Consider the following 19,241-nt stretch of genomic DNA (forward strand, 5'->3'; position numbering starts at 1 on the left):
TGCTGGGCTAGGTCCATGACGTCTACCGTCGGTGATTGGCCCGGTTAAGTTCCAACTTAGCCTGTGATGCGCTGGGACACGTGGAAATAGTCCAAAACTTTTAGAGCTGTATGTGTACAGCTGTAAGAGAATTCGACCTCTTCCTAATAATGCCTCCGTGCCGCAGGGCAGCGCAATTCTGCCATATACCAATGCTACTTGATACTCCTTTTAGGCAATTTGATGTTTGTTTTTCATTTGGAAAATTGTCCCGACTGGTCGGGACGACAAAAAGTAGTCTATAGACTCATTAGTATGTTCCTCCCCACGGAAATCTTTAGTAAAAGGCGAAAGATTTATTCGTGGATTTGAAGAGAAACCAGAGTTAGTCTTCATCAGTGGCTGCTGTAAAACCTACCTAACTGGTCGCTGGACGAGATGAAGGATTTACTCTGCGCAACAATAACGTACCTACCTCAATTAATTGGCCGTTGGCTCAATTTGTCTCTTGCAACAGCCGAAGATTGGAGGCGCATTTTAACCTCATTTTTTAAAACACCAGCCTTTGCTGATGAAGACCGGAAACGTGTACAGCGTCTGTCTGTGACGAGGTGTCATTGTTGTACGCGGTCGGGGTAAGGAACATGCTGGGCTAGGTCCATGACGTCTACCGTCGGTGATTGGCCCGGTTAAGTTCCAACTTAGCCTGTGATGCGCTGGGACACGTGGAAATAGTCCAAAACTTTTAGAGCTGTATGTGTACAGCTGTAAGAGAATTCGACCTCTTCCTAATAATGCCTCCGTGCCGCAGGGCAGCGCAATTCTGCCATATACCAATGCTACTTGATACTCCTTTTAGGCAATTTGATGTTTGTTTTTCATTTGGAAAATTGTCCCGACTGGTCGGAATGACAAAAAATAGTCTATAGACTCATTAGTATGTTCCTCCCCACGGAAATCTTTAGTAAAAGGCGAAAGATTTATTCGTTGATTTGAAGAGAAACCAGAGTTAGTCTTCATCAGTGGCTGCTGTAAAACCTACCTAACTGGTCGCTGGACGAGATGGGGGATTTACTATGCTCAACAATAATGTACCTACCTCAATTAATTGGCCGCTGGCTCAATTTGTCTATCTTACCATTCGAAGATTAGAGGCGCATTATAACCTCATTTTTTAAAACACCAGACCTTGCTGCTGTAGACCGAAAGCGTGTACAGCGTCTGTCTGTGACGAGGTGTCATTGTTATAGGTGGTCGGTGTAAGGAACACGCTGGGCTAGGTCCATGACATCTACCGTCGGTGATTGGTCCGGTTATGTTCCAACTTAGCCTGTGATGAGCTGGAACACGTGGAAATAGTCCAAAACTTTTAGAGCTGTATGTGTACAGCTGTAAGAGAATTCGACCTCTTCCTAATAATGCCTCCGTGCCGCAAGGCAGCGCAATTCTGTCATATACCAATGCTACTTGATACTCCTTTTAGGCAATTTGATGTTTGTTTTTCATTTGGAAAATTGTCCCGACTGGTCGGGACGACAAAAAATAGTCTATAGACTCATTAGTATGTTCCTCCCCACGGGAATCTTTAGTAAAAGGCGAAAGATTTATTCGTGGATTTGAAGAGAAACCAGAGTTAGTCTTCATCAGTTGCTGCTGTAAAACCTACCTAACTGGTCGCTGGACGAGATGGGGGATTTACTATGCGCAACAATAACGTACCTACCTCAATTACTTGGCCGCTGGCTCAATTTGTCTCTTGCAACAGCCGAAGTTTGCTGGCGCATTTTAACCTCATTTTTTAAAACATCAGACTTTGCTGATGAAGACCGGAAGCGTTTACAACGTCTGTCTGTGACGTTGTGTCATTGTTATAGGTGGTCGGGGTAAGGAACACGCTGGGCTAGGTCCATGACATCTACCGTCGGTGAATGACCCGGTTGTGCTCCAACTTAGCTTGTGATGCGCTGGGACACGTGGAAAAAGTCCAAAACTTTTAGAGCTGTATGTGTACAGCTGTAAGAGAATTCGACCTCTTCCTAATAATGCCTCCGTGCCGCAGGGCAGCGCAATTCTGCCATATACCAATGCTACTTGATACTCCTTTTAGGCAATTTGATGTTTGTTTTTCATTTGGAAAATTCTCCCGACTGGTCGGAACGACAAAAAAAAGTCTATAGACTCATTAGTATGTTCCTCCCCACGGAAATCTTTAGTAAAAGGCGAAAGATTTATTCGTGGATTTGAAGAGAAACCAGAGTTAGTCTTCATCAGTGGCTGCTGTAAAACCTACCTAACTGGTCGCTGGACGAGATGGGGGATTTACTATGCTCAACAATAATGTACCTACCTCAATTAATTGGCCGCTGGCTCAATTTGTCTATCTTACCATTTGAAGATTGGTGGCGCATTATAACCTCATTTTTTTAAACACCAGCCTTTGCTGCTGTAGACCGAAAGCGTGTACAGCGTCTGTCTGTGACGTTGTGTCATTGTTATAGGTGGTCGGGGTAAGTAACACGCTGGGTTAGGTCCATGACGTCCACCGTCGGTAAATGGCCCGGTTGTGCTCCAACTTAGCTTGTGATGCGCTGGGACACGTGGAAATAGTCCAAAACTATTAGAGCTGTATGTGTACAGCTGTAAGACAATTCGACCTCTTCCTAATAATGCCTCCGTGCCGCAGGGCAGCGCAATTCTGCCATATACCAATGCTACTTGATACTCCTTTTAGGCAATTTGATGTTTGTTTTTCATTTGGAAAATTGTCCCGACTGGTCGGGACGACAAAAAGTAGTCTATAGACTCATTAGTATGTTCCTCCCCACGGAAATCTTTAGTAAAAGGCGAAAGATTTATTCGTGGATTTGAAGAGAAACCAGAGTTAGTCTTCATCAGTGGCTGCTGTAAAACCTACCTAACTGGTCGCTGGACGAGATGGGGGATTTACTATGCTCAACAATAACGTACCTACCTCAATTAATTGGCCGCTGGCTCAATTTTTCTCTTGCAACAGCCGAAGATTGCTGGCGCATTTTAACCTCATTTTTTAAAAACACCAGACTTTGCTGATGAAGACCGGAAGCGTGTACAGCGTCTGTCTGTGACGAGGTGTCATTGTTGTACGCGGTCGGGGTAAGGAACACGCTGGGCTAGGTCCATGACGTCTACCGTCGGTGATTGGTCCAGTTATGTTCCAACTTAGCCTGTGATGCGCTGGAACACGTGGAAATAGTCCAAAACTTTTAGAGCTGTATGTGTACAGCTGTAAGAGAATTCGACCTCTTCCTAATAATGCCTCCGTGCCGCAGGGCAGCGCAATTCTGCCATATACCAATGCTACTTGATACTCCTTTTAGGCAATTTGATGTTTGTTTTTCATTTGGAAAATTGTCCCGACTGGTCGGGACGACAAAAAATAGTCTATAGACTCATTAGTATGTTCCTCCCCACGGAAATCTTTAGTAAAAGGCGAAAGATTTATTCGTGGATTTGAAGAGAAACCAGAGTTAGTCTTCATCAGTGGCTGCTGTAAAACCTACCTAACTGGTCGCTGGACGAGATGGGGGATTTACTATGCTCAACAATAACGTACCTACCTCAATTACTTGGCCGCTGGCTCAATTTGTCTCTTGCAACAGCCGAAGATTGGATGCGCATTTTAACCTCATTTTTTAAAACACCAGCCTTTGCTGATGAAGACCGGAAGCGTGTACAGCGTCTGTCTGTGACGTTGTGTCATTGTTATAGGTGGTCGGTGTAAGTAACACGCTGGGTTAGGTGCATGACGTCTACCGTCGGTAAATGGCCCGGTTGTGCTCCAACTTAGCTTGTGATGCGCTGGGACACGTGGAAATAGTCCAAAACTATTAGAGCTGTATGTGTACAGCTGTAAGAGAATTCGACCTCTTCCTAATAATGCCTCCGTGCCGCAGGGCAGCGCAATTCTGCCATATACCAATGCTACTTGATACTCCTTATAGGCAATTTAATGTTTGTTTTTCATTTGGAAAATTGTCCCGACTGGTCGGAACGACAAAAAATAGTCTATAGACTCATTAGTATGTTCCTCCCCACGGAAATCTTTAGTAAAAGGCGAAAGATTTATTCGTGGATTTGAAGAGAAACCAGAGTTAGTCTTCATCAGTGGCTGCTATGAAACGTATCTAACTGGTCGCTGGACGAGATCCGAGATTTACTCTGCGCAACAATAACGTACCTACCTCAATTAATTGGCCGCTGGCTCAATTTTTCTCTTGTAACTGCCGAAGATTGAAGGCGCATTTTAACCTCATTTTTTAAAACACCAGACTTTGCTGATGAAGACCGGAAGCGTTTACAACGTCTGTATGTGACGTTGTGTCATTGTTTTAGGTGGTCGGGGTAAGGAACACGCTGGGCTAGGTCCATGACATCTACCGTCGGTGATTGGCCCGGTTATATTCCAACTTAGCCTGTGATGCGCTGGAACACGTGGAAATAGTCCAAAACTTTTAGAGCTGTATGTGTACAGCTGTAAGAGAATTCGACCTCTTTCTAATAATGCCTCCGTGCCGCAGGGCAGCGCAATTCTGCCATATACCAATGCTACTTGATACTCCTTTTAGGCAATTTGATGTTTGTTTTTCATTTGGAAAATTGTACCGACTGGTCGGGACGACAAAAAATAGTCTATAGACTCATTAGTATGTTCCTCCCCACGGAAATCTTTAGTAAAAGGCGAAAGATTTATTCGTGGATTTGAAGAGAAACCAGAGTTAGCCTTCATCAGTGGCTGCTGTAAAACCTACCTAACTGGTCGCTGGACGAGATGGGGGATTTACTATGCTCAACAATAATGTACCTAACTCAATTAATTGGCCGCTGGCTCAATTTGTCTATCTTACCATTCGAAGATTGGAGGCGCATTATAACCTCATTTTTTAAAACACCAGCCTTTGCTGCTGTAGACCGAAAGCGTGTACAGCGTCTGTCTGTGACGTTGTGTCATTGTTATAGGTGGTCGGTGTAAGTAACACGCTGGGTTAGGTCCATGACGTCTACCGTCGGTAAATGGCCCGGTTGTGCTCCAACTTAGCTTGTGATGCGCTGGGACACGTGGAAATAGTCCAAAACTATTAGAGCTGTATGTGTACAGCTGTAAGAGAATTCGACCTCTTCCTAATAATGCCTCCGTGCGGCAGGGCAGCGCAATTCTGCCATATACCAATGCTACTTGATACTCCTTTTAGGCAATTTGATGTTTGTTTTTCATTTGGAAAATTCATCCGACTGGTCGGAACGACAAAAAATAGTCTATAGACTCATTAGTATGTTCCTCCCCACGGAAATCTTTAGTAAAAGGCGAAAGATTTATTCGTGGATTTGAAGAGAAACCAGAGTTAGTCTTCATCAGTGGCTGCTGTGAAACGTATCTAACTGGTCGCTGGACGACATGGGAGATTTACTCTGCGCAACAATAACGTACCTACCTCAATTAATTGGCCGCTGGCTCAATTTGTCTCTTGCAACAGCCGAAGATTGGAGGCGCATTTTAACCTCATTTTTTAAAACACCAGACTTTGCTGATGAAGACCGGAAGCGTGTACAGCGTCTGTCTGTGACGAGGTGTCATTGTTGTAGGCGGTCGGGGTAAGGAACACGCTGGGCTAGGTCCATGACGTCTACCGTCGGAGATTGGCCCGGTTATGTTCCAATTTAGCTTGTGATGCGCTGGGACACGTGGAAATGGTCCAAAACTTTTAGAGCTGTATGTGTACAGCTGTAAGAGAATTCGACCTCTTCCTAATAATGCCTCCGTGCCGCAGGGCAGCGCAATTCTGCCATATACCAATGCTACTTGATACTCCTTTTAGGCAATTTGATGTTTGTTTTTCATTTGGAAAATTGTCCCGACTTATCGGGACGACAAAAAATAGTCTATAGACTCATTAGTATGTTCCTCCCCACGGAAATCTTTAGTAAAAGGCGAAAGATTTATTCGTGGATTTGAAGAGAAACCAGAGTTAGTCTTCATCAGTGGCTGCTGTAAAACCTACCTAACTGGTCGCTGGACGAGATGGGGGATTTACTATGCTCAACAATAATGTACCTACCTCAATTAATTGGCCGCTGGCTCAATTTGTCTATCTTACCATTTGAAGATTGGAGGCGCATTATAACCTCATTTTTTAAAACACCAGCCTTTGCTGCTGTAGACCGAAAGCGTGTACAGCGTCTGTATGTGACGTTGTGTCATTGTTATAGGTGGTCGGGGTAAGTAACACGCTGGGTTAGGTCTATGACGTCTACCGTCGGTAAATTGCCCGGTTGTGCTCCAACTTAGCTTGTGATGCGCTGGGACACGTGGAAATAGTCCAAAACTATTAGAGCTGTATGTGTACAGCTGTAAGAGAATTCGACCTCTTCCTAATAATGCCTCCGTGCCGCAGGGCAGCGCAATTCTGCCATATACCAATGCTACTTGATACTCCTTTTAGGCAATTTGATGTTTGTTTTTCATTTGGAAAATTGTCCCGACTGGTCGGAACGACAAAAAAAATAGTCTATAGACTCATTAGTATGTTCCTCCCCACGGAAATCTTTAGTAAAAGGCGAAAGATTTATTCGTGGATTTGAAGAGAAACCAGAGTTAGTCTTCATCAGTGGCTGCTGTGAAAAGTATCTAACTGGTCGCTGGACGAGATCCGAGATTTACTCTGCGCAACAATAACGTACCTACCTCAATTAATTGGCCGCTGGCTCAATTTGTCTCTTGCAACAGCCGAAGATTGGAGGCGCATTATAACCTCATTTTTTAAAACACCAGACTTTGCTGATGAAGACCGGAAGCGTGTACAGCGTCTGTCTGTGACGAGGTGTCATTGTTGTAGGCGGTCGGGGTAAGGAACACGCTGGGCTAGGTCCATGACGTCTACCGTCGGTGAGTGGCCCAGTTATGTTCCAACTTAGCTTGTGATGCGCTGGAACACGTGGAAATAGTCCAAAACTTTTAGAGCTGTATGTGTACAGCTGTAAGAGAATTCGACCTCTTCCTAATAATGCCTCCGTGCCGCAGGGCAGCGCAATTCTGCCATATACCAATGCTACTTGATACTCCTTTTAGGCAATTTGATGTTTGTTTTTCATTTGGAAAATTGTCCCGACTGGTCGGGACGACAAAAAGTAGTCTATAGACTCATTAGTATGTTCCTCCCCACGGAAATCTTTAGTAAAAGGCGAAAGATTTATTCGTGGATTTGAAGAGAAACCAGAGTTAGTCTTCATCAGTGGCTGCTGTAAAACCTACCTAACTGGTCGCTGGACGAGATGGGGGATTTACTATGCTCAACAATAACGTACCTACCTCAATTAATTGGCCGCTGGCTCAATTTTTCTCTTGCAACAGCCGAAGATTGCTGGCGCATTTTAACCTCATTTTTTAAAAACACCAGACTTTGCTGATGAAGACCGGAAGCGTGTACAGCGTCTGTCTGTGACGAGGTGTCATTGTTGTACGCGGTCGGGGTAAGGAACACGCTGGGCTAGGTCCATGACGTCTACCGTCGGTGATTGGTCCAGTTATGTTCCAACTTAGCCTGTGATGCGCTGGAACACGTGGAAATAGTCCAAAACTTTTAGAGCTGTATGTGTACAGCTGTAAGAGAATTCGACCTCTTCCTAATAATGCCTCCGTGCCGCAGGGCAGCGCAATTCTGCCATATACCAATGCTACTTGATACTCCTTTTAGGCAATTTGATGTTTGTTTTTCATTTGGAAAATTGTCCCGACTGGTCGGGACGACAAAAAATAGTCTATAGACTCATTAGTATGTTCCTCCCCACGGAAATCTTTAGTAAAAGGCGAAAGATTTATTCGTGGATTTGAAGAGAAACCAGAGTTAGTCTTCATCAGTGGCTGCTGTAAAACCTACCTAACTGGTCGCTGGACGAGATGGGGGATTTACTATGCTCAACAATAACGTACCTACCTCAATTACTTGGCCGCTGGCTCAATTTGTCTCTTGCAACAGCCGAAGATTGGATGCGCATTTTAACCTCATTTTTTAAAACACCAGCCTTTGCTGATGAAGACCGGAAGCGTGTACAGCGTCTGTCTGTGACGTTGTGTCATTGTTATAGGTGGTCGGTGTAAGTAACACGCTGGGTTAGGTGCATGACGTCTACCGTCGGTAAATGGCCCGGTTGTGCTCCAACTTAGCTTGTGATGCGCTGGGACACGTGGAAATAGTCCAAAACTATTAGAGCTGTATGTGTACAGCTGTAAGAGAATTCGACCTCTTCCTAATAATGCCTCCGTGCCGCAGGGCAGCGCAATTCTGCCATATACCAATGCTACTTGATACTCCTTTTAGGCAATTTAATGTTTGTTTTTCATTTGGAAAATTGTCCCGACTGGTCGGAACGACAAAAAATAGTCTATAGACTCATTAGTATGTTCCTCCCCACGGAAATCTTTAGTAAAAGGCGAAAGATTTATTCGTGGATTTGAAGAGAAACCAGAGTTAGTCTTCATCAGTGGCTGCTATGAAACGTATCTAACTGGTCGCTGGACGAGATCCGAGATTTACTCTGCGCAACAATAACGTACCTACCTCAATTAATTGGCCGCTGGCTCAATTTTTCTCTTGTAACTGCCGAAGATTGAAGGCGCATTTTAACCTCATTTTTTTTGAAACACCAGACTTTGCTGATGAAGACCGGAAGCGTTTACAACGTCTGTCTGTGACGTTGTGTCATTGTTTTAGGTGGTCGGGGTAATGAACACGCTGGGCTAGGTCCATGACATCTACCGTCGGTGATTGGCCCGGTTATATTCCAACTTAGCCTGTGATGCGCTGGAACACGTGGAAATAGTCCAAAACTTTTAGAGCTGTATGTGTACAGCTGTAAGAGAATTCGACCTCTTCCTAATAATGCCTCCGTGCCGCAGGGCAGCGCAATTCTGCCATATACCAATGCTACTTGATACTCCTTTTAGGCAATTTGATGTTTGTTTTTCATTTGGAAAATTGTCCCGACTGGTCGGGACGACGAAAAATAGTCTATAGACTCATTAGTATGTTCCTCCCCACGGAAATCTTTAGTAAAAGGCGAAAGATTTATTCGTGGATTTGAAGAGAAACCAGAGTTAGTCTTCATCAGTGGCTGCTGTAAAACCTACCTAACTGGTCGCTGGACGAGATGGGGGATTTACTATGCGCAACAATAACGTACCTACCTCAATTAATTGGCCGCTGGCTCAATTTTTCTCTTGCAACAGCCGAAGATTGGTGGCGCATTTTAACCTCATTTTTTAAAACACCAGACTTTGCTGCTGAAGACCGGAAGCGTTTACAACGTCTGTCTGTTACGTTGTGTCATTGTTATAGGTGGTCGGGGTAAGGAACACGCTGGGGTACGTCCATGACATTTACCGTCGGTGAATGACCCGGTTGTGCTCCAACTTAGCTTGTGATGCGCTGGGACACGTGGAAATAGTCCAAAACTTTTAGAGCTGTATGTGTACAGCTGTAAGAGAATTCGACCTCTTTCTAATAATGCCTCCGTGCCGCAGGGCAGCGCAATTCTGCCATATACCAATGCTACTTGATACTCCTTTTAGGCAATTTGATGTTTGTTTTTCATTTGGAAAATTGTACCGACTGGTCGGGACGACAAAAAATAGTCTATAGACTCATTAGTATGTTCCTCCCCACGGAAATCTTTAGTAAAAGGCGAAAGATTTATTCGTGGATTTGAAGAGAAACCAGAGTTAGCCTTCATCAGTGGCTGCTGTAAAACCTACCTAACTGGTCGCTGGACGAGATGGGGGATTTACTATGCTCAACAATAATGTACCTAACTCAATTAATTGGCCGCTGGCTCAATTTGTCTATCTTACCATTCGAAGATTGGAGGCGCATTATAACCTCATTTTTTAAAACACCAGCCTTTGCTGCTGTAGACCGAAAGCGTGTACAGCGTCTGTCTGTGACGTTGTGTCATTGTTATAGGTGGTCGGTGTAAGTAACACGCTGGGTTAGGTCCATGACGTCTACCGTCGGTAAATGGCCCGGTTGTGCTCCAACTTAGCTTGTGATGCGCTGGGACACGTGGAAATAGTCCAAAACTATTAGAGCTGTATGTGTACAGCTGTAAGAGAATTCGACCTCTTCCTAATAATGCCTCCGTGCGGCAGGGCAGCGCAATTCTGCCATATACCAATGCTACTTGATACTCCTTTTAGGCAATTTGATGTTTGTTTTTCATTTGGAAAATTCTCCCGACTGGTCGGAACGACAAAAAATAGTCTATAGACTCATTAGTATGTTCCTCCCCACGGAAATCTTTAGTAAAAGGCGAAAGATTTATTCGTGGATTTGAAGAGAAACCAGAGTTAGTCTTCATCAGTGGCTGCTGTGAAACGTATCTAACTGGTCGCTGGACGACATGGGAGATTTACTCTGCGCAACAATAACGTACCTACCTCAATTAATTGGCCGCTGGCTCAATTTGTCTCTTGCAACAGCCGAAGATTGGAGGCGCATTTTAACCTCATTTTTTAAAACACCAGACTTTGCTGATGAAGACCGGAAGCGTGTACAGCGTCTGTCTGTGACGAGGTGTCATTGTTGTAGGCGGTCGGGGTAAGGAACACGCTGGGCTAGGTCCATGACGTCTACCGTCGGAGATTGGCCCGGTTATGTTCCAACTTAGCTTGTGATGCGCTGGGACACGTGGAAATGGTCCAAAACTTTTAGAGCTGTATGTGTACAGCTGTAAGAGAATTCGACCTCTTCCTAATAATGCCTCCGTGCCGCAGGGCAGCGCAATTCTGCCATATACCAATGCTACTTGATACTCCTTTTAGGCAATTTGATGTTTGTTTTTCATTTGGAAAATTGTCCCGATTGGTCGGGACGACGAAAAATAGTCTATAGACTCATTAGTATGTTCCTCCCCACGGAAATCTTTAGTAAAAGGCGAAAGATTTATTCGTGGATTTGAAGAGAAACCAGAGTTAGTCTTCATCAGTGGCTGCTGTAAAACCTACCTAACTGGTCGCTGGACGAGATGGAGGATTTACTCTGCGCAACAATAACGTACCTACCTCAATTAATTGGCCGCTGGCTCAATTTGTCTCTTGCAACAGCCGAAGATTGGAGGCGCATTTTAACCTCATTTTTTAAAACACCAGACTTTGCTGATGAAGACCGGAAGCGTTTACAACGTCTGTCTGTGACGTTGTGTCATTGTTATAGGTGGTCGGGGTAAGTAACACGCTGGGCTAGGTCCATGACATCTACCGTCGGTGAATGACCCGGTTGTGCTCCAACTTAGCTTGTGATGCGCTGGGACACGTGGAAATAGTCCAAAACTTTTAGAGCTGTATGTGTACAGCTGTAAGAGAATTCGACCTCTTCCTAATAATGCCTCCGTGCCGCAGGGCAGCGCAATTCTGCCATATACCAATGCTACTTGATACTCCTTTTAGGCAATTTGATGTTTGTTTTTCATTTGGAAAATTGTCCCGACTTATCGGGACGACAAAAAATAGTCTATAGACTCATTAGTATGTTCCTCCCCACGGAAATCTTTAGTAAAAGGCGAAAGATTTATTCGTGGATTTGAAGAGAAACCAGAGTTAGTCTTCATCAGTGGCTGCTGTAAAACCTACCTAACTGGTCGCTGGACGAGATGGAGGATTTACTATGCGCAACAATAACGTACCTACCTCAATTAATTGGCCGCTGGCTCAATTTGTCTATCTTACCATTCGAAGATTGGAGGCGCATTATAACCTCATTTTTTAAAACACCAGCCTTTGCTGCTGTAGACCGAAAGCGTGTACAGCGTCTGTCTGTGACGTTGTGTCATTGTTATAGGTGGTCGGTGTAAGTAACACGCTGGGTTAGGTCCATGACGTCTACCGTCGGTAAATGGCCCGGTTGTGCTCCAACTTAGCTTGTGATGCGCTGGGACACGTGGAAATAGTCCAAAACTATTAGAGCTGTATGTGTACAGCTGTAAGAGAATTCGACCTCTTCCTAATAATGCCTCCGTGCTGCAGGGCAGCGCAATTCTGCCATATACCAATGCTACTTGATACTCCTTTTAGGCAATTTGATGTTTGTTTTTCATTTGGAAAATTGTCCCGACTGGTCGGGACGACAAAAAATAGTCTATAGACTCATTAGTATGTTCCTCCCCACGGAAATCTTTAGTAAAAGGCGAAAGATTTATTCGTGGATTTGAAGAGAAACCAGAGTTAGTCTTCATCAGTGGCTGCTGTAAAACCTACCTAACTGGTCGCTGGACGAGATGGGGGATTTACTATGCGCAACAATAACGTACCTACCTCAATTACTTGGCCGCTGGCTCAATTTGTCTCTTGCAACAGCCGAAGATTGCTGGCGCATTTTAACCTCATTTTTTAAAACATCAGACTTTGCTGATGAAGACCGGAAGCGTTTACAACGTCTGTCTGTGACGTTGTGTCATTGTTATAGGTGGTCGGGGTAAGGAACACGCTGGGCTAGGTCCATGACATCTACCGTCGGTGAATGACCCGGTTGTGCTCCAACTTAGCTTGTGATGCGCTGGGACACGTGGAAAAAGTCCAAAACTTTTAGACCTGTATGTGTACAGCTGTAAGAGAATTCGACCTCTTCCTAATAATGCCTCCGTGCCGCAGGGCAGCGCAATTCTGCCATATACCAATGCTACTTGATACTCCTTTTAGGCAATTTGATGTTTGTTTTTCATTTGGAAAATTGTCCCGACTGGTCGGAACGACAAAAAATAGTCTATAGACTCATTAGTATGTTCCTCCCCACGGAAATCTTTAGTAAAAGGCGAAAGATTTATTCGTGGATTTGAAGAGAAACCAGAGTTAGTCTTCATCAGTGGCTGCTGTAAAACCTACCTAACTGGTCGCTGGACGAGATGGGGGATTTACTATGCTCAACAATAATGTACCTACCTCAATTAATTGGCCGCTGGCTCAATTTGTCTATCTTACCATTCGAAGAACGGAGGCGCAATATAACCTCATTTTTTAAAACACCAGACTTTGCTGCTGTAGACCGAAAGCGTGTACAGCGTCTATCTGTGACGTTGTGTCATTGTTATAGGTGGTCGGTGTAAGTAACACGCTGCGTTAGGTCCATGACGTCTACCGTCGGTAAATGGCCCGGTTATACTCCAACTTAGCTTGTGATGCGCTGGGACACGTGGAAATAGTCCAAAACTATTAGAGCTGTATGTGTACAGCTGTAAGAGAATTCGACCTCTTCCTAATAATGCCTCCGTGCCGCAGGGCAGCGCAATTCTGCCATATACCAATGCTACTTGATACTCCTTTTAGGCAATTTGATGTTTGTTTTTCATTTGGAAAATTGTCCCGACTGGTCGGAACGACAAAAAATAGTCTATAGACTCATTAGTATGTTCCTCCCCACGGAAATCTTTAGTAAAAGGCGAAAGATTTATTCGTGGATTTGAAGAGAAACCAGAGTTAGTCTTCATCAGTGGCTGCTGTAAAACCTACCTAACTGGTCGCTGGACGAGATGGGGGATTTACTATGCTCAACAATAATGTACCTACCTCAATTAATTGGCCGCTGGCTCAATTTGTCTATCTTACCATTCGAAGAACGGAGGCGCAATATAACCTCATTTTTTAAAACACCAGACTTTGCTGCTGTAGACCGAAAGCGTGTACAGCGTCTATCTGTGACGTTGTGTCATTGTTATAGGTGGTCGGTGTAAGTAACACGCTGCGTTAGGTCCATGACGTCTACCGTCGGTAAATGGCCCGGTTATACTCCAACTTAGCTTGTGATGCGCTGGGACACGTGGAAATAGTCCAAAACTATTAGAGCTGTATGTGTACAGCTGTAAGAGAATTCGACCTCTTCCTAATAATGCCTCCGTGCCGCAGGGCAGCGCAATTCTGCCATATACCAATGCTACGTGATACTCCTTTTAGGCAATTTGATGTTTGTTTTTCATTTGGAAAATTGTCCCGACTGGTCGTGACGACAAAAAATAGTCTATAGACTCATTAGTATGTTCCTCCCCACGGAAATCTTTAGTAAAAGGCGAAAGATTTATTCGTGGATTTGAAGAGAAACCAGAGTTAGTCTTCATCAGTGGCTGCTGTAAAACCTACCTAACTGGTCGCTGGACGAGATGGGAGATTTACTCTGCGCAACAATAACGTACCTACCTCAATTAATTGGCCGCTGGCTCAATTTGTCTCTTGCAACAGCCGAAGATTGGAGGCGCATTTTAACCTCATTTTTTAAAACACCAGCCTTTGCTGATGAAGACCGGAAGCGTGTACAGCGTCTGTCTGTGACGAGGTGTCATTGTTGTAGGCGGTCGGGGTAATGAACACGCTGGGCTAGGTCCATGACGTCTACCGTCGGAGATTGGCCCGGTTATGTTCCAACTTAGCTTGTGATGCGCTGGAACACGTGGAAATAGTCCAAAACTTTTAGAGCTGTATGTGTACAGCTGTAAGAGAATTCGACCTCTTCCTAATAATGCCTCCGTGCGGCAGGGCAGCGCAATTCTGCCATATACCAATGCTACTTGATACTCCTTTTAGGCAATTTGATGTTTGTTTTTCATTTGGAAAATTGTACCGACTGGTCGGGACGACAAAAAATAGTCTATAGACTCATTAGTATGTTCCTCCCCACGGAAATCTTTAGTAAAAGGCGAAAGATTTATTCGTTGATTTGAAGAGAAACCAGAGTTAGTCTTCATCAGTGGCTGCTGTAAAACCTACCTAACTGGTCGCTGGAGGAGATGAGGGATTTACTATGCTCAACAATAATGTGCCTACCTCAATTAATTGGCCGCTGGCTCAATTTGTCTATCTTACCATTCGAACATTGGAGGCGCATTATAACCTCATTTTTTAAAACACCAGACTTTGCTGCTGTAGACCGAAAGCGTGTACAGCGTCTGTCTGTGACGTTGTGTCATTGTTATAGGTGGTCGGTGTAAGTAACACGCTGCGTTAGGTCCATGACGTCTACCGTCGGTAAATGGCCCGGTTGTGCTCCAACATAGCCTGTGATGCGCTGGAACACATGGAAATAGTCCAAAACTTTAAAAGCTGTATGTGTACAGCTGTAAGAGAATTCGACCTCTTCCTAATAATGCCTCCGTGCCGCAGGGCAGCGCAATTCTGCCATATACCAATGCTACTTGATACTCCTTTTAGGCAATTTGATGTTTGTTTTTCATTTGGAAAATTGTCCCGACTGGTCGGGACGACAAAAAATAGTCTATAGACTCATTAGTATGTTCCTCCCCACGGAAATCTTTAGTAAAAGGCGAAAGATTTATTCGTGGATTTGAAGAGAAACCAGAGTTAGTCTTCATCAGTGGCTGCTGTAAAACCTACCTAACTGGTCGCTGGACGAGATGGGGGATTTACTATGCGCAACAATAACGTACCTACCTCAATTACTTGGCCGCTGGCTCAATTTGTCTCTTGCAACAGCCGAAGATTGCTGGCGCATTTTAACCTCATTTTTTAAAACATCAGACTTTGCTGATGAAGACCGGAAGCGTTTACAACGTCTGTCTTTGACGTTGTGCATTGTTATAGGTGGTCGGGGTAAGGAACACGCTGGGCTAGGTCCATGACATCTACCGTCGGTGAATGACCCGGTTGTGCTCCAACTTAGCTTGTGATGCGCTGGGACACGTGGAAAAAGTCCAAAACTTTTAGACCTGTATGTGTACAGCTGTAAGAGAATTCGACCTCTTCCTAATAATGCCTCCGTGCCGCAGGGCAGCGCAATTCTGCCATATACCAATGCTACTTGATACTCCTTTTAGGCAATTTGATGTTTGTTTTTCATTTGGAAAATTGTCCCGACTGGTCGGGACGACAAAAAATAGTCTATAGACTCATTAGTATGTTCCTCCCCACGGAAATCTTTAGTAAAAGGCGAAAGATTTATTCGTGGATTTGAAGAGAAACCAGAGTTAGTCTTCATCAGTGGCTGCTGTAAAACCTACCTAACTGGTCGCTGGACGAGATGGGGGATTTACTCTGCGCAACAATAACGTACCTACCTCAATAAATTGGCCGCTGGCTCAATTTGTCTCTTGCAACAGCCGAAGATTGGTGGCGCATTTTAACCTCATTTTTTAAAACACCAGACTTTGCTGATGAAGACCGGAAGCGTTTACAACGTCTGTCTGTGACGTTGTGTCATTGTTATAGGTGGTCGGGGTAAGTAACACGCTGGGCTAGTTCCATGACATCTACCGTCGGTGAATGACCCGGTTGTGCTCCAACTTAGCTTGTGATGCGCTGGGACACGTGGAAAAAGTCCAAAACTTTTAGAGCTGTATGTGTACAGCTGTAAGAGAATTCGACCTCTTCCTAATAATGCCTCCGTGCGGCAGGGCAGCGCAATTCTGCCATATACCAATGCTACTTGATACTCCTTTTAGGCAATTTGATGTTTGTTTTTCATTTGGAAAATTGTCCCAACTGGCCGGGACGACAAAAAATAGTCTATAGACTCATTAGTATGTTCCTCCCCACGGAAATCTTTAGTAAAAGGCGAAAGATTTATTCGTGGATTTGAAGAGAAACCAGAGTTAGTCTTCATCAGTGGCTGCTGTAAAACCTACCTAACTGGTCGCTGGACGAGATGGGGGATTTACTATGCTCAACAATAATGTACCTACCTCAATTAATTGGCCGCTGGCTCAATTTGTCTATCTTACCATTCGAAGATTGGAGGCGCATTTTAACCTCATTTTTTAAAACACCAGCCTTTGCTGCTGTAGACCGAAAGCGTGTACAGCGTCTGTCTGTGACGTTGTGTCATTGTTATAGGTGGTCGGTGTAAGTAACACGCTGGGTTAGGTCCATGACGTCTACCGTCGGTAAATGGCCCGGTTGTGCTCCAACTTAGCTTGTGATGCGCTGGGACACGTGGAAATAGCCCAAAACTATTAGAGCTGTATGTGTACAGCTGTAAGAGAATTCGACCTCTTCCTAATAATGCCTCCGTGCCGCAGGGCAGCGCAATTCTGCCATATACCAATGCTACTTGATACTCCTTTTAGGCAAATTAATGTTTGTTTTTCATTTGGAAAATTGTCCCGACTGGTCGGGACGACGAAAAATAGTCTATAGACTCATTAGTATGTTCCTCCCCACGGAAATCTTTAGTAAAAGGCGAAAGATTTATTCGTGGATTTGAAGAGAAACCAGAGTTAGTCTTCATCAGTGGCTGCTATGAAACGTATCTAACTGGTCGCTGGACGAGATCCGAGATTTACTCTGCGCAACAATAACGTACCTACCTCAATTAATTGGCCGCTGGCTCAATTTTTCTCTTGTAACTGCCGAAGATTGAAGGCGCATTTTAACCTCATTTTTTTAAACACCAGACTTTGCTGATGAAGACCGGAAGCGTTTACAACGTCTGTCTGTGACGTTGTGTCATTGTTTTAGGTGGTCGGGGTAAGGAACACGCTGGGCTAGGTCCATGACATCTACCGTCGGTGATTGGCCCGGTTGTGCTCCAACTTAGCTTGTGATGCGCTGGGACACGTGGAAATAGTCCAAAACTTTTAGAGCTGTATGTGTACAGCTGTAAGAGAATTCGACCTCTTTCTAATATGCCTCCGTGCGCAGGGCAGCGCAATTCTGCCATATACCAATGCTACTTGATACTCCTTTTAGGCAATTTGATGTTTGTTTTTCATTTGGAAAATTGTACCGACTGGTCGGGACGACAAAAAATAGTCTATAGACTCATTAGTATGTTCCTCCCCACGGAAATCTTTAGTAAAAGGCGAAAGATTTATTCGTGGATTTGAAGAGAAACCAGAGTTAGCCTTCATCAGTGGCTGCTGTAAAACCTACCTAACTGGTCGCTGGACGAGATGGGGGATTTACTAATGCTCAACAATAATGTACCTAACTCAATTAATTGGCCGCTGGCTCAATTTGTCTATCTTACCATTCGAAGATTGGAGGCGCATTATAACCTCATTTTTTAAAACACCAGCCTTTGCTGCTGTAGACCGAAAGCGTGTACAGCGTCTGTCTGTGACGTTGTGTCATTGTTATAGGTGGTCGGTGTAAGTAACACGCTGGGTTAGGTCCATGACGTCTACCGTCGGTAAATGGCCCGGTTGTGCTCAACTTAGTTTGTGATGCGCTGGGGACACGTGGAAATAGTCCAAAACTATTAGAGCTGTATGTGTACAGCTGTAAGAGAATTCGACCTCTTCCTAATAATGCCTCCGTGCGGCAGGGCAGCGCAATCTGCCATATACCAATGCTACTTGATACTCCTTTTAGGCAATTTGATGTTTGTTTTTCATTTGGAAAATTCATCCGACTGGTCGGAACGACAAAAAATAGTCTATAGACTCATTAGTATGTTCCTCCCCACGGAAAATCTTTAGTAAAGGCGAAAGATTTATTCGTGGATTTGAAGAGAAACCAGAGTTAGTCTTCATCAGTGGCTGCTGTGAAACGTATCTAACTGGTCGCTGGACGACATGGGAGATTTACTCTGCGCAACAATAACGTACCTACCTCAATTAATTGGCCGCTGGCTCAATTTGTCTCTTGCAACAGCCGAAGATTGGAGGCGCATTTTAACCTCATTTTTTAAAACACCAGACTTTGCTGATGAAGACCGGAAGCGTGTACAGCGTCTGTCTGTGACGAGGTGTCATTGTTGTAGGCGGTCGGGGTAAGGAACACGCTGGGCTAGGTCCATGACGTCTACCGTCGGAGATTGGCCCGGTTATGTTCCAACTTAGCTTGTGATGCGCTGGGACACGTGGAAATGGTCCAAAACTTTTAGAGCTGTATGTGTACAGCTGTAAGAGAATTCGACCTCTTCCTAATAATGCCTCCGTGCCGCAGGGCAGCGCAATTCTGCCATATACCAATGCTACTTGATACTCCTTTTAGGCAATTTGATGTTTGTTTTTCATTTGGAAAATTGTCCCCGACTTATCGGGACGACAAAAAATAGTCTATAGACTCATTAGTATGTTCCTCCCCACGGAAATCTTTAGTAAAAGGCGAAAGATTTATTCGTGGATTTGAAGAGAAACCAGAGTTAGTCTTCATCAGTGCTGCTGTAAAACCTACCTAACTGGTCGCTGGACGAGATGGGGGATTTACTATGCTCAACAATAATGTACCTACCTCAATTAATTGGCCGCTGGCTCAATTTGTCTATCTTACCATTTGAAGATTGGAGCGCATTATA

The 19,241-nt window shown here is 44.4% G+C and overlaps 31 non-coding genes across 31 annotated transcripts; all 31 read right to left on the bottom strand.

The window, feature by feature from the left end:
• Positions 1-246: 246 nt before the first annotated feature.
• LOC135478746 (U5 spliceosomal RNA) lies at positions 247-367 on the bottom strand. The gene has a single exon (XR_010445644.1). It is a non-coding gene; the product is annotated as a U5 spliceosomal RNA (small nuclear RNA).
• Positions 368-870: 503 nt separating this feature from the next.
• On the bottom strand, positions 871-991 carry LOC135478718 (U5 spliceosomal RNA). The gene has a single exon (XR_010445618.1). It is a non-coding gene; the product is annotated as a U5 spliceosomal RNA (small nuclear RNA).
• Positions 992-1,494: 503 nt separating this feature from the next.
• Positions 1,495-1,615, bottom strand: LOC135478847 (U5 spliceosomal RNA). The gene has a single exon (XR_010445741.1). It is a non-coding gene; the product is annotated as a U5 spliceosomal RNA (small nuclear RNA).
• Positions 1,616-2,119: 504 nt separating this feature from the next.
• LOC135478887 (U5 spliceosomal RNA) lies at positions 2,120-2,239 on the bottom strand. The gene has a single exon (XR_010445777.1). It is a non-coding gene; the product is annotated as a U5 spliceosomal RNA (small nuclear RNA).
• Positions 2,240-2,742: 503 nt separating this feature from the next.
• LOC135478747 (U5 spliceosomal RNA) lies at positions 2,743-2,863 on the bottom strand. Its single transcript, XR_010445645.1, has one exon. It is a non-coding gene; the product is annotated as a U5 spliceosomal RNA (small nuclear RNA).
• A 504-nt stretch (positions 2,864-3,367) lies between these two features.
• On the bottom strand, positions 3,368-3,488 carry LOC135478436 (U5 spliceosomal RNA). The gene has a single exon (XR_010445351.1). It is a non-coding gene; the product is annotated as a U5 spliceosomal RNA (small nuclear RNA).
• A 503-nt stretch (positions 3,489-3,991) lies between these two features.
• On the bottom strand, positions 3,992-4,112 carry LOC135478617 (U5 spliceosomal RNA). The gene has a single exon (XR_010445522.1). It is a non-coding gene; the product is annotated as a U5 spliceosomal RNA (small nuclear RNA).
• A 503-nt stretch (positions 4,113-4,615) lies between these two features.
• On the bottom strand, positions 4,616-4,736 carry LOC135478792 (U5 spliceosomal RNA). The gene has a single exon (XR_010445688.1). It is a non-coding gene; the product is annotated as a U5 spliceosomal RNA (small nuclear RNA).
• Positions 4,737-5,240: 504 nt separating this feature from the next.
• On the bottom strand, positions 5,241-5,360 carry LOC135478810 (U5 spliceosomal RNA). The gene has a single exon (XR_010445706.1). It is a non-coding gene; the product is annotated as a U5 spliceosomal RNA (small nuclear RNA).
• A 503-nt stretch (positions 5,361-5,863) lies between these two features.
• On the bottom strand, positions 5,864-5,984 carry LOC135478421 (U5 spliceosomal RNA). Its single transcript, XR_010445337.1, has one exon. It is a non-coding gene; the product is annotated as a U5 spliceosomal RNA (small nuclear RNA).
• Positions 5,985-6,487: 503 nt separating this feature from the next.
• Positions 6,488-6,610, bottom strand: LOC135478873 (U5 spliceosomal RNA). The gene has a single exon (XR_010445764.1). It is a non-coding gene; the product is annotated as a U5 spliceosomal RNA (small nuclear RNA).
• A 503-nt stretch (positions 6,611-7,113) lies between these two features.
• LOC135478749 (U5 spliceosomal RNA) lies at positions 7,114-7,234 on the bottom strand. The gene has a single exon (XR_010445647.1). It is a non-coding gene; the product is annotated as a U5 spliceosomal RNA (small nuclear RNA).
• A 504-nt stretch (positions 7,235-7,738) lies between these two features.
• Positions 7,739-7,859, bottom strand: LOC135478437 (U5 spliceosomal RNA). Its single transcript, XR_010445352.1, has one exon. It is a non-coding gene; the product is annotated as a U5 spliceosomal RNA (small nuclear RNA).
• Positions 7,860-8,362: 503 nt separating this feature from the next.
• LOC135478618 (U5 spliceosomal RNA) lies at positions 8,363-8,483 on the bottom strand. Its single transcript, XR_010445523.1, has one exon. It is a non-coding gene; the product is annotated as a U5 spliceosomal RNA (small nuclear RNA).
• A 505-nt stretch (positions 8,484-8,988) lies between these two features.
• Positions 8,989-9,109, bottom strand: LOC135478570 (U5 spliceosomal RNA). Its single transcript, XR_010445478.1, has one exon. It is a non-coding gene; the product is annotated as a U5 spliceosomal RNA (small nuclear RNA).
• Positions 9,110-9,612: 503 nt separating this feature from the next.
• On the bottom strand, positions 9,613-9,733 carry LOC135478793 (U5 spliceosomal RNA). The gene has a single exon (XR_010445689.1). It is a non-coding gene; the product is annotated as a U5 spliceosomal RNA (small nuclear RNA).
• Positions 9,734-10,237: 504 nt separating this feature from the next.
• LOC135478788 (U5 spliceosomal RNA) lies at positions 10,238-10,357 on the bottom strand. Its single transcript, XR_010445684.1, has one exon. It is a non-coding gene; the product is annotated as a U5 spliceosomal RNA (small nuclear RNA).
• A 503-nt stretch (positions 10,358-10,860) lies between these two features.
• On the bottom strand, positions 10,861-10,981 carry LOC135478522 (U5 spliceosomal RNA). The gene has a single exon (XR_010445433.1). It is a non-coding gene; the product is annotated as a U5 spliceosomal RNA (small nuclear RNA).
• Positions 10,982-11,484: 503 nt separating this feature from the next.
• LOC135478422 (U5 spliceosomal RNA) lies at positions 11,485-11,605 on the bottom strand. Its single transcript, XR_010445338.1, has one exon. It is a non-coding gene; the product is annotated as a U5 spliceosomal RNA (small nuclear RNA).
• Positions 11,606-12,108: 503 nt separating this feature from the next.
• LOC135478438 (U5 spliceosomal RNA) lies at positions 12,109-12,229 on the bottom strand. The gene has a single exon (XR_010445353.1). It is a non-coding gene; the product is annotated as a U5 spliceosomal RNA (small nuclear RNA).
• Positions 12,230-12,732: 503 nt separating this feature from the next.
• Positions 12,733-12,853, bottom strand: LOC135478620 (U5 spliceosomal RNA). Its single transcript, XR_010445525.1, has one exon. It is a non-coding gene; the product is annotated as a U5 spliceosomal RNA (small nuclear RNA).
• Positions 12,854-13,356: 503 nt separating this feature from the next.
• On the bottom strand, positions 13,357-13,477 carry LOC135478621 (U5 spliceosomal RNA). The gene has a single exon (XR_010445526.1). It is a non-coding gene; the product is annotated as a U5 spliceosomal RNA (small nuclear RNA).
• A 503-nt stretch (positions 13,478-13,980) lies between these two features.
• LOC135478751 (U5 spliceosomal RNA) lies at positions 13,981-14,101 on the bottom strand. Its single transcript, XR_010445649.1, has one exon. It is a non-coding gene; the product is annotated as a U5 spliceosomal RNA (small nuclear RNA).
• Positions 14,102-14,604: 503 nt separating this feature from the next.
• LOC135478698 (U5 spliceosomal RNA) lies at positions 14,605-14,725 on the bottom strand. Its single transcript, XR_010445599.1, has one exon. It is a non-coding gene; the product is annotated as a U5 spliceosomal RNA (small nuclear RNA).
• Positions 14,726-15,228: 503 nt separating this feature from the next.
• Positions 15,229-15,349, bottom strand: LOC135478439 (U5 spliceosomal RNA). The gene has a single exon (XR_010445354.1). It is a non-coding gene; the product is annotated as a U5 spliceosomal RNA (small nuclear RNA).
• A 502-nt stretch (positions 15,350-15,851) lies between these two features.
• On the bottom strand, positions 15,852-15,972 carry LOC135478440 (U5 spliceosomal RNA). Its single transcript, XR_010445355.1, has one exon. It is a non-coding gene; the product is annotated as a U5 spliceosomal RNA (small nuclear RNA).
• A 503-nt stretch (positions 15,973-16,475) lies between these two features.
• LOC135478694 (U5 spliceosomal RNA) lies at positions 16,476-16,596 on the bottom strand. Its single transcript, XR_010445595.1, has one exon. It is a non-coding gene; the product is annotated as a U5 spliceosomal RNA (small nuclear RNA).
• A 503-nt stretch (positions 16,597-17,099) lies between these two features.
• Positions 17,100-17,220, bottom strand: LOC135478572 (U5 spliceosomal RNA). The gene has a single exon (XR_010445480.1). It is a non-coding gene; the product is annotated as a U5 spliceosomal RNA (small nuclear RNA).
• Positions 17,221-17,721: 501 nt separating this feature from the next.
• Positions 17,722-17,842, bottom strand: LOC135478795 (U5 spliceosomal RNA). Its single transcript, XR_010445691.1, has one exon. It is a non-coding gene; the product is annotated as a U5 spliceosomal RNA (small nuclear RNA).
• A 504-nt stretch (positions 17,843-18,346) lies between these two features.
• LOC135478369 (U5 spliceosomal RNA) lies at positions 18,347-18,466 on the bottom strand. Its single transcript, XR_010445295.1, has one exon. It is a non-coding gene; the product is annotated as a U5 spliceosomal RNA (small nuclear RNA).
• Positions 18,467-18,969: 503 nt separating this feature from the next.
• Positions 18,970-19,091, bottom strand: LOC135478716 (U5 spliceosomal RNA). The gene has a single exon (XR_010445616.1). It is a non-coding gene; the product is annotated as a U5 spliceosomal RNA (small nuclear RNA).
• Positions 19,092-19,241: the final 150 nt, after the last annotated feature.

This window comes from Liolophura sinensis, chromosome 11 (genome assembly GCF_032854445.1).
Source record: "Liolophura sinensis isolate JHLJ2023 chromosome 11, CUHK_Ljap_v2, whole genome shotgun sequence".
Lineage (NCBI taxonomy): Eukaryota > Metazoa > Mollusca > Polyplacophora > Chitonida > Chitonidae > Liolophura > Liolophura sinensis.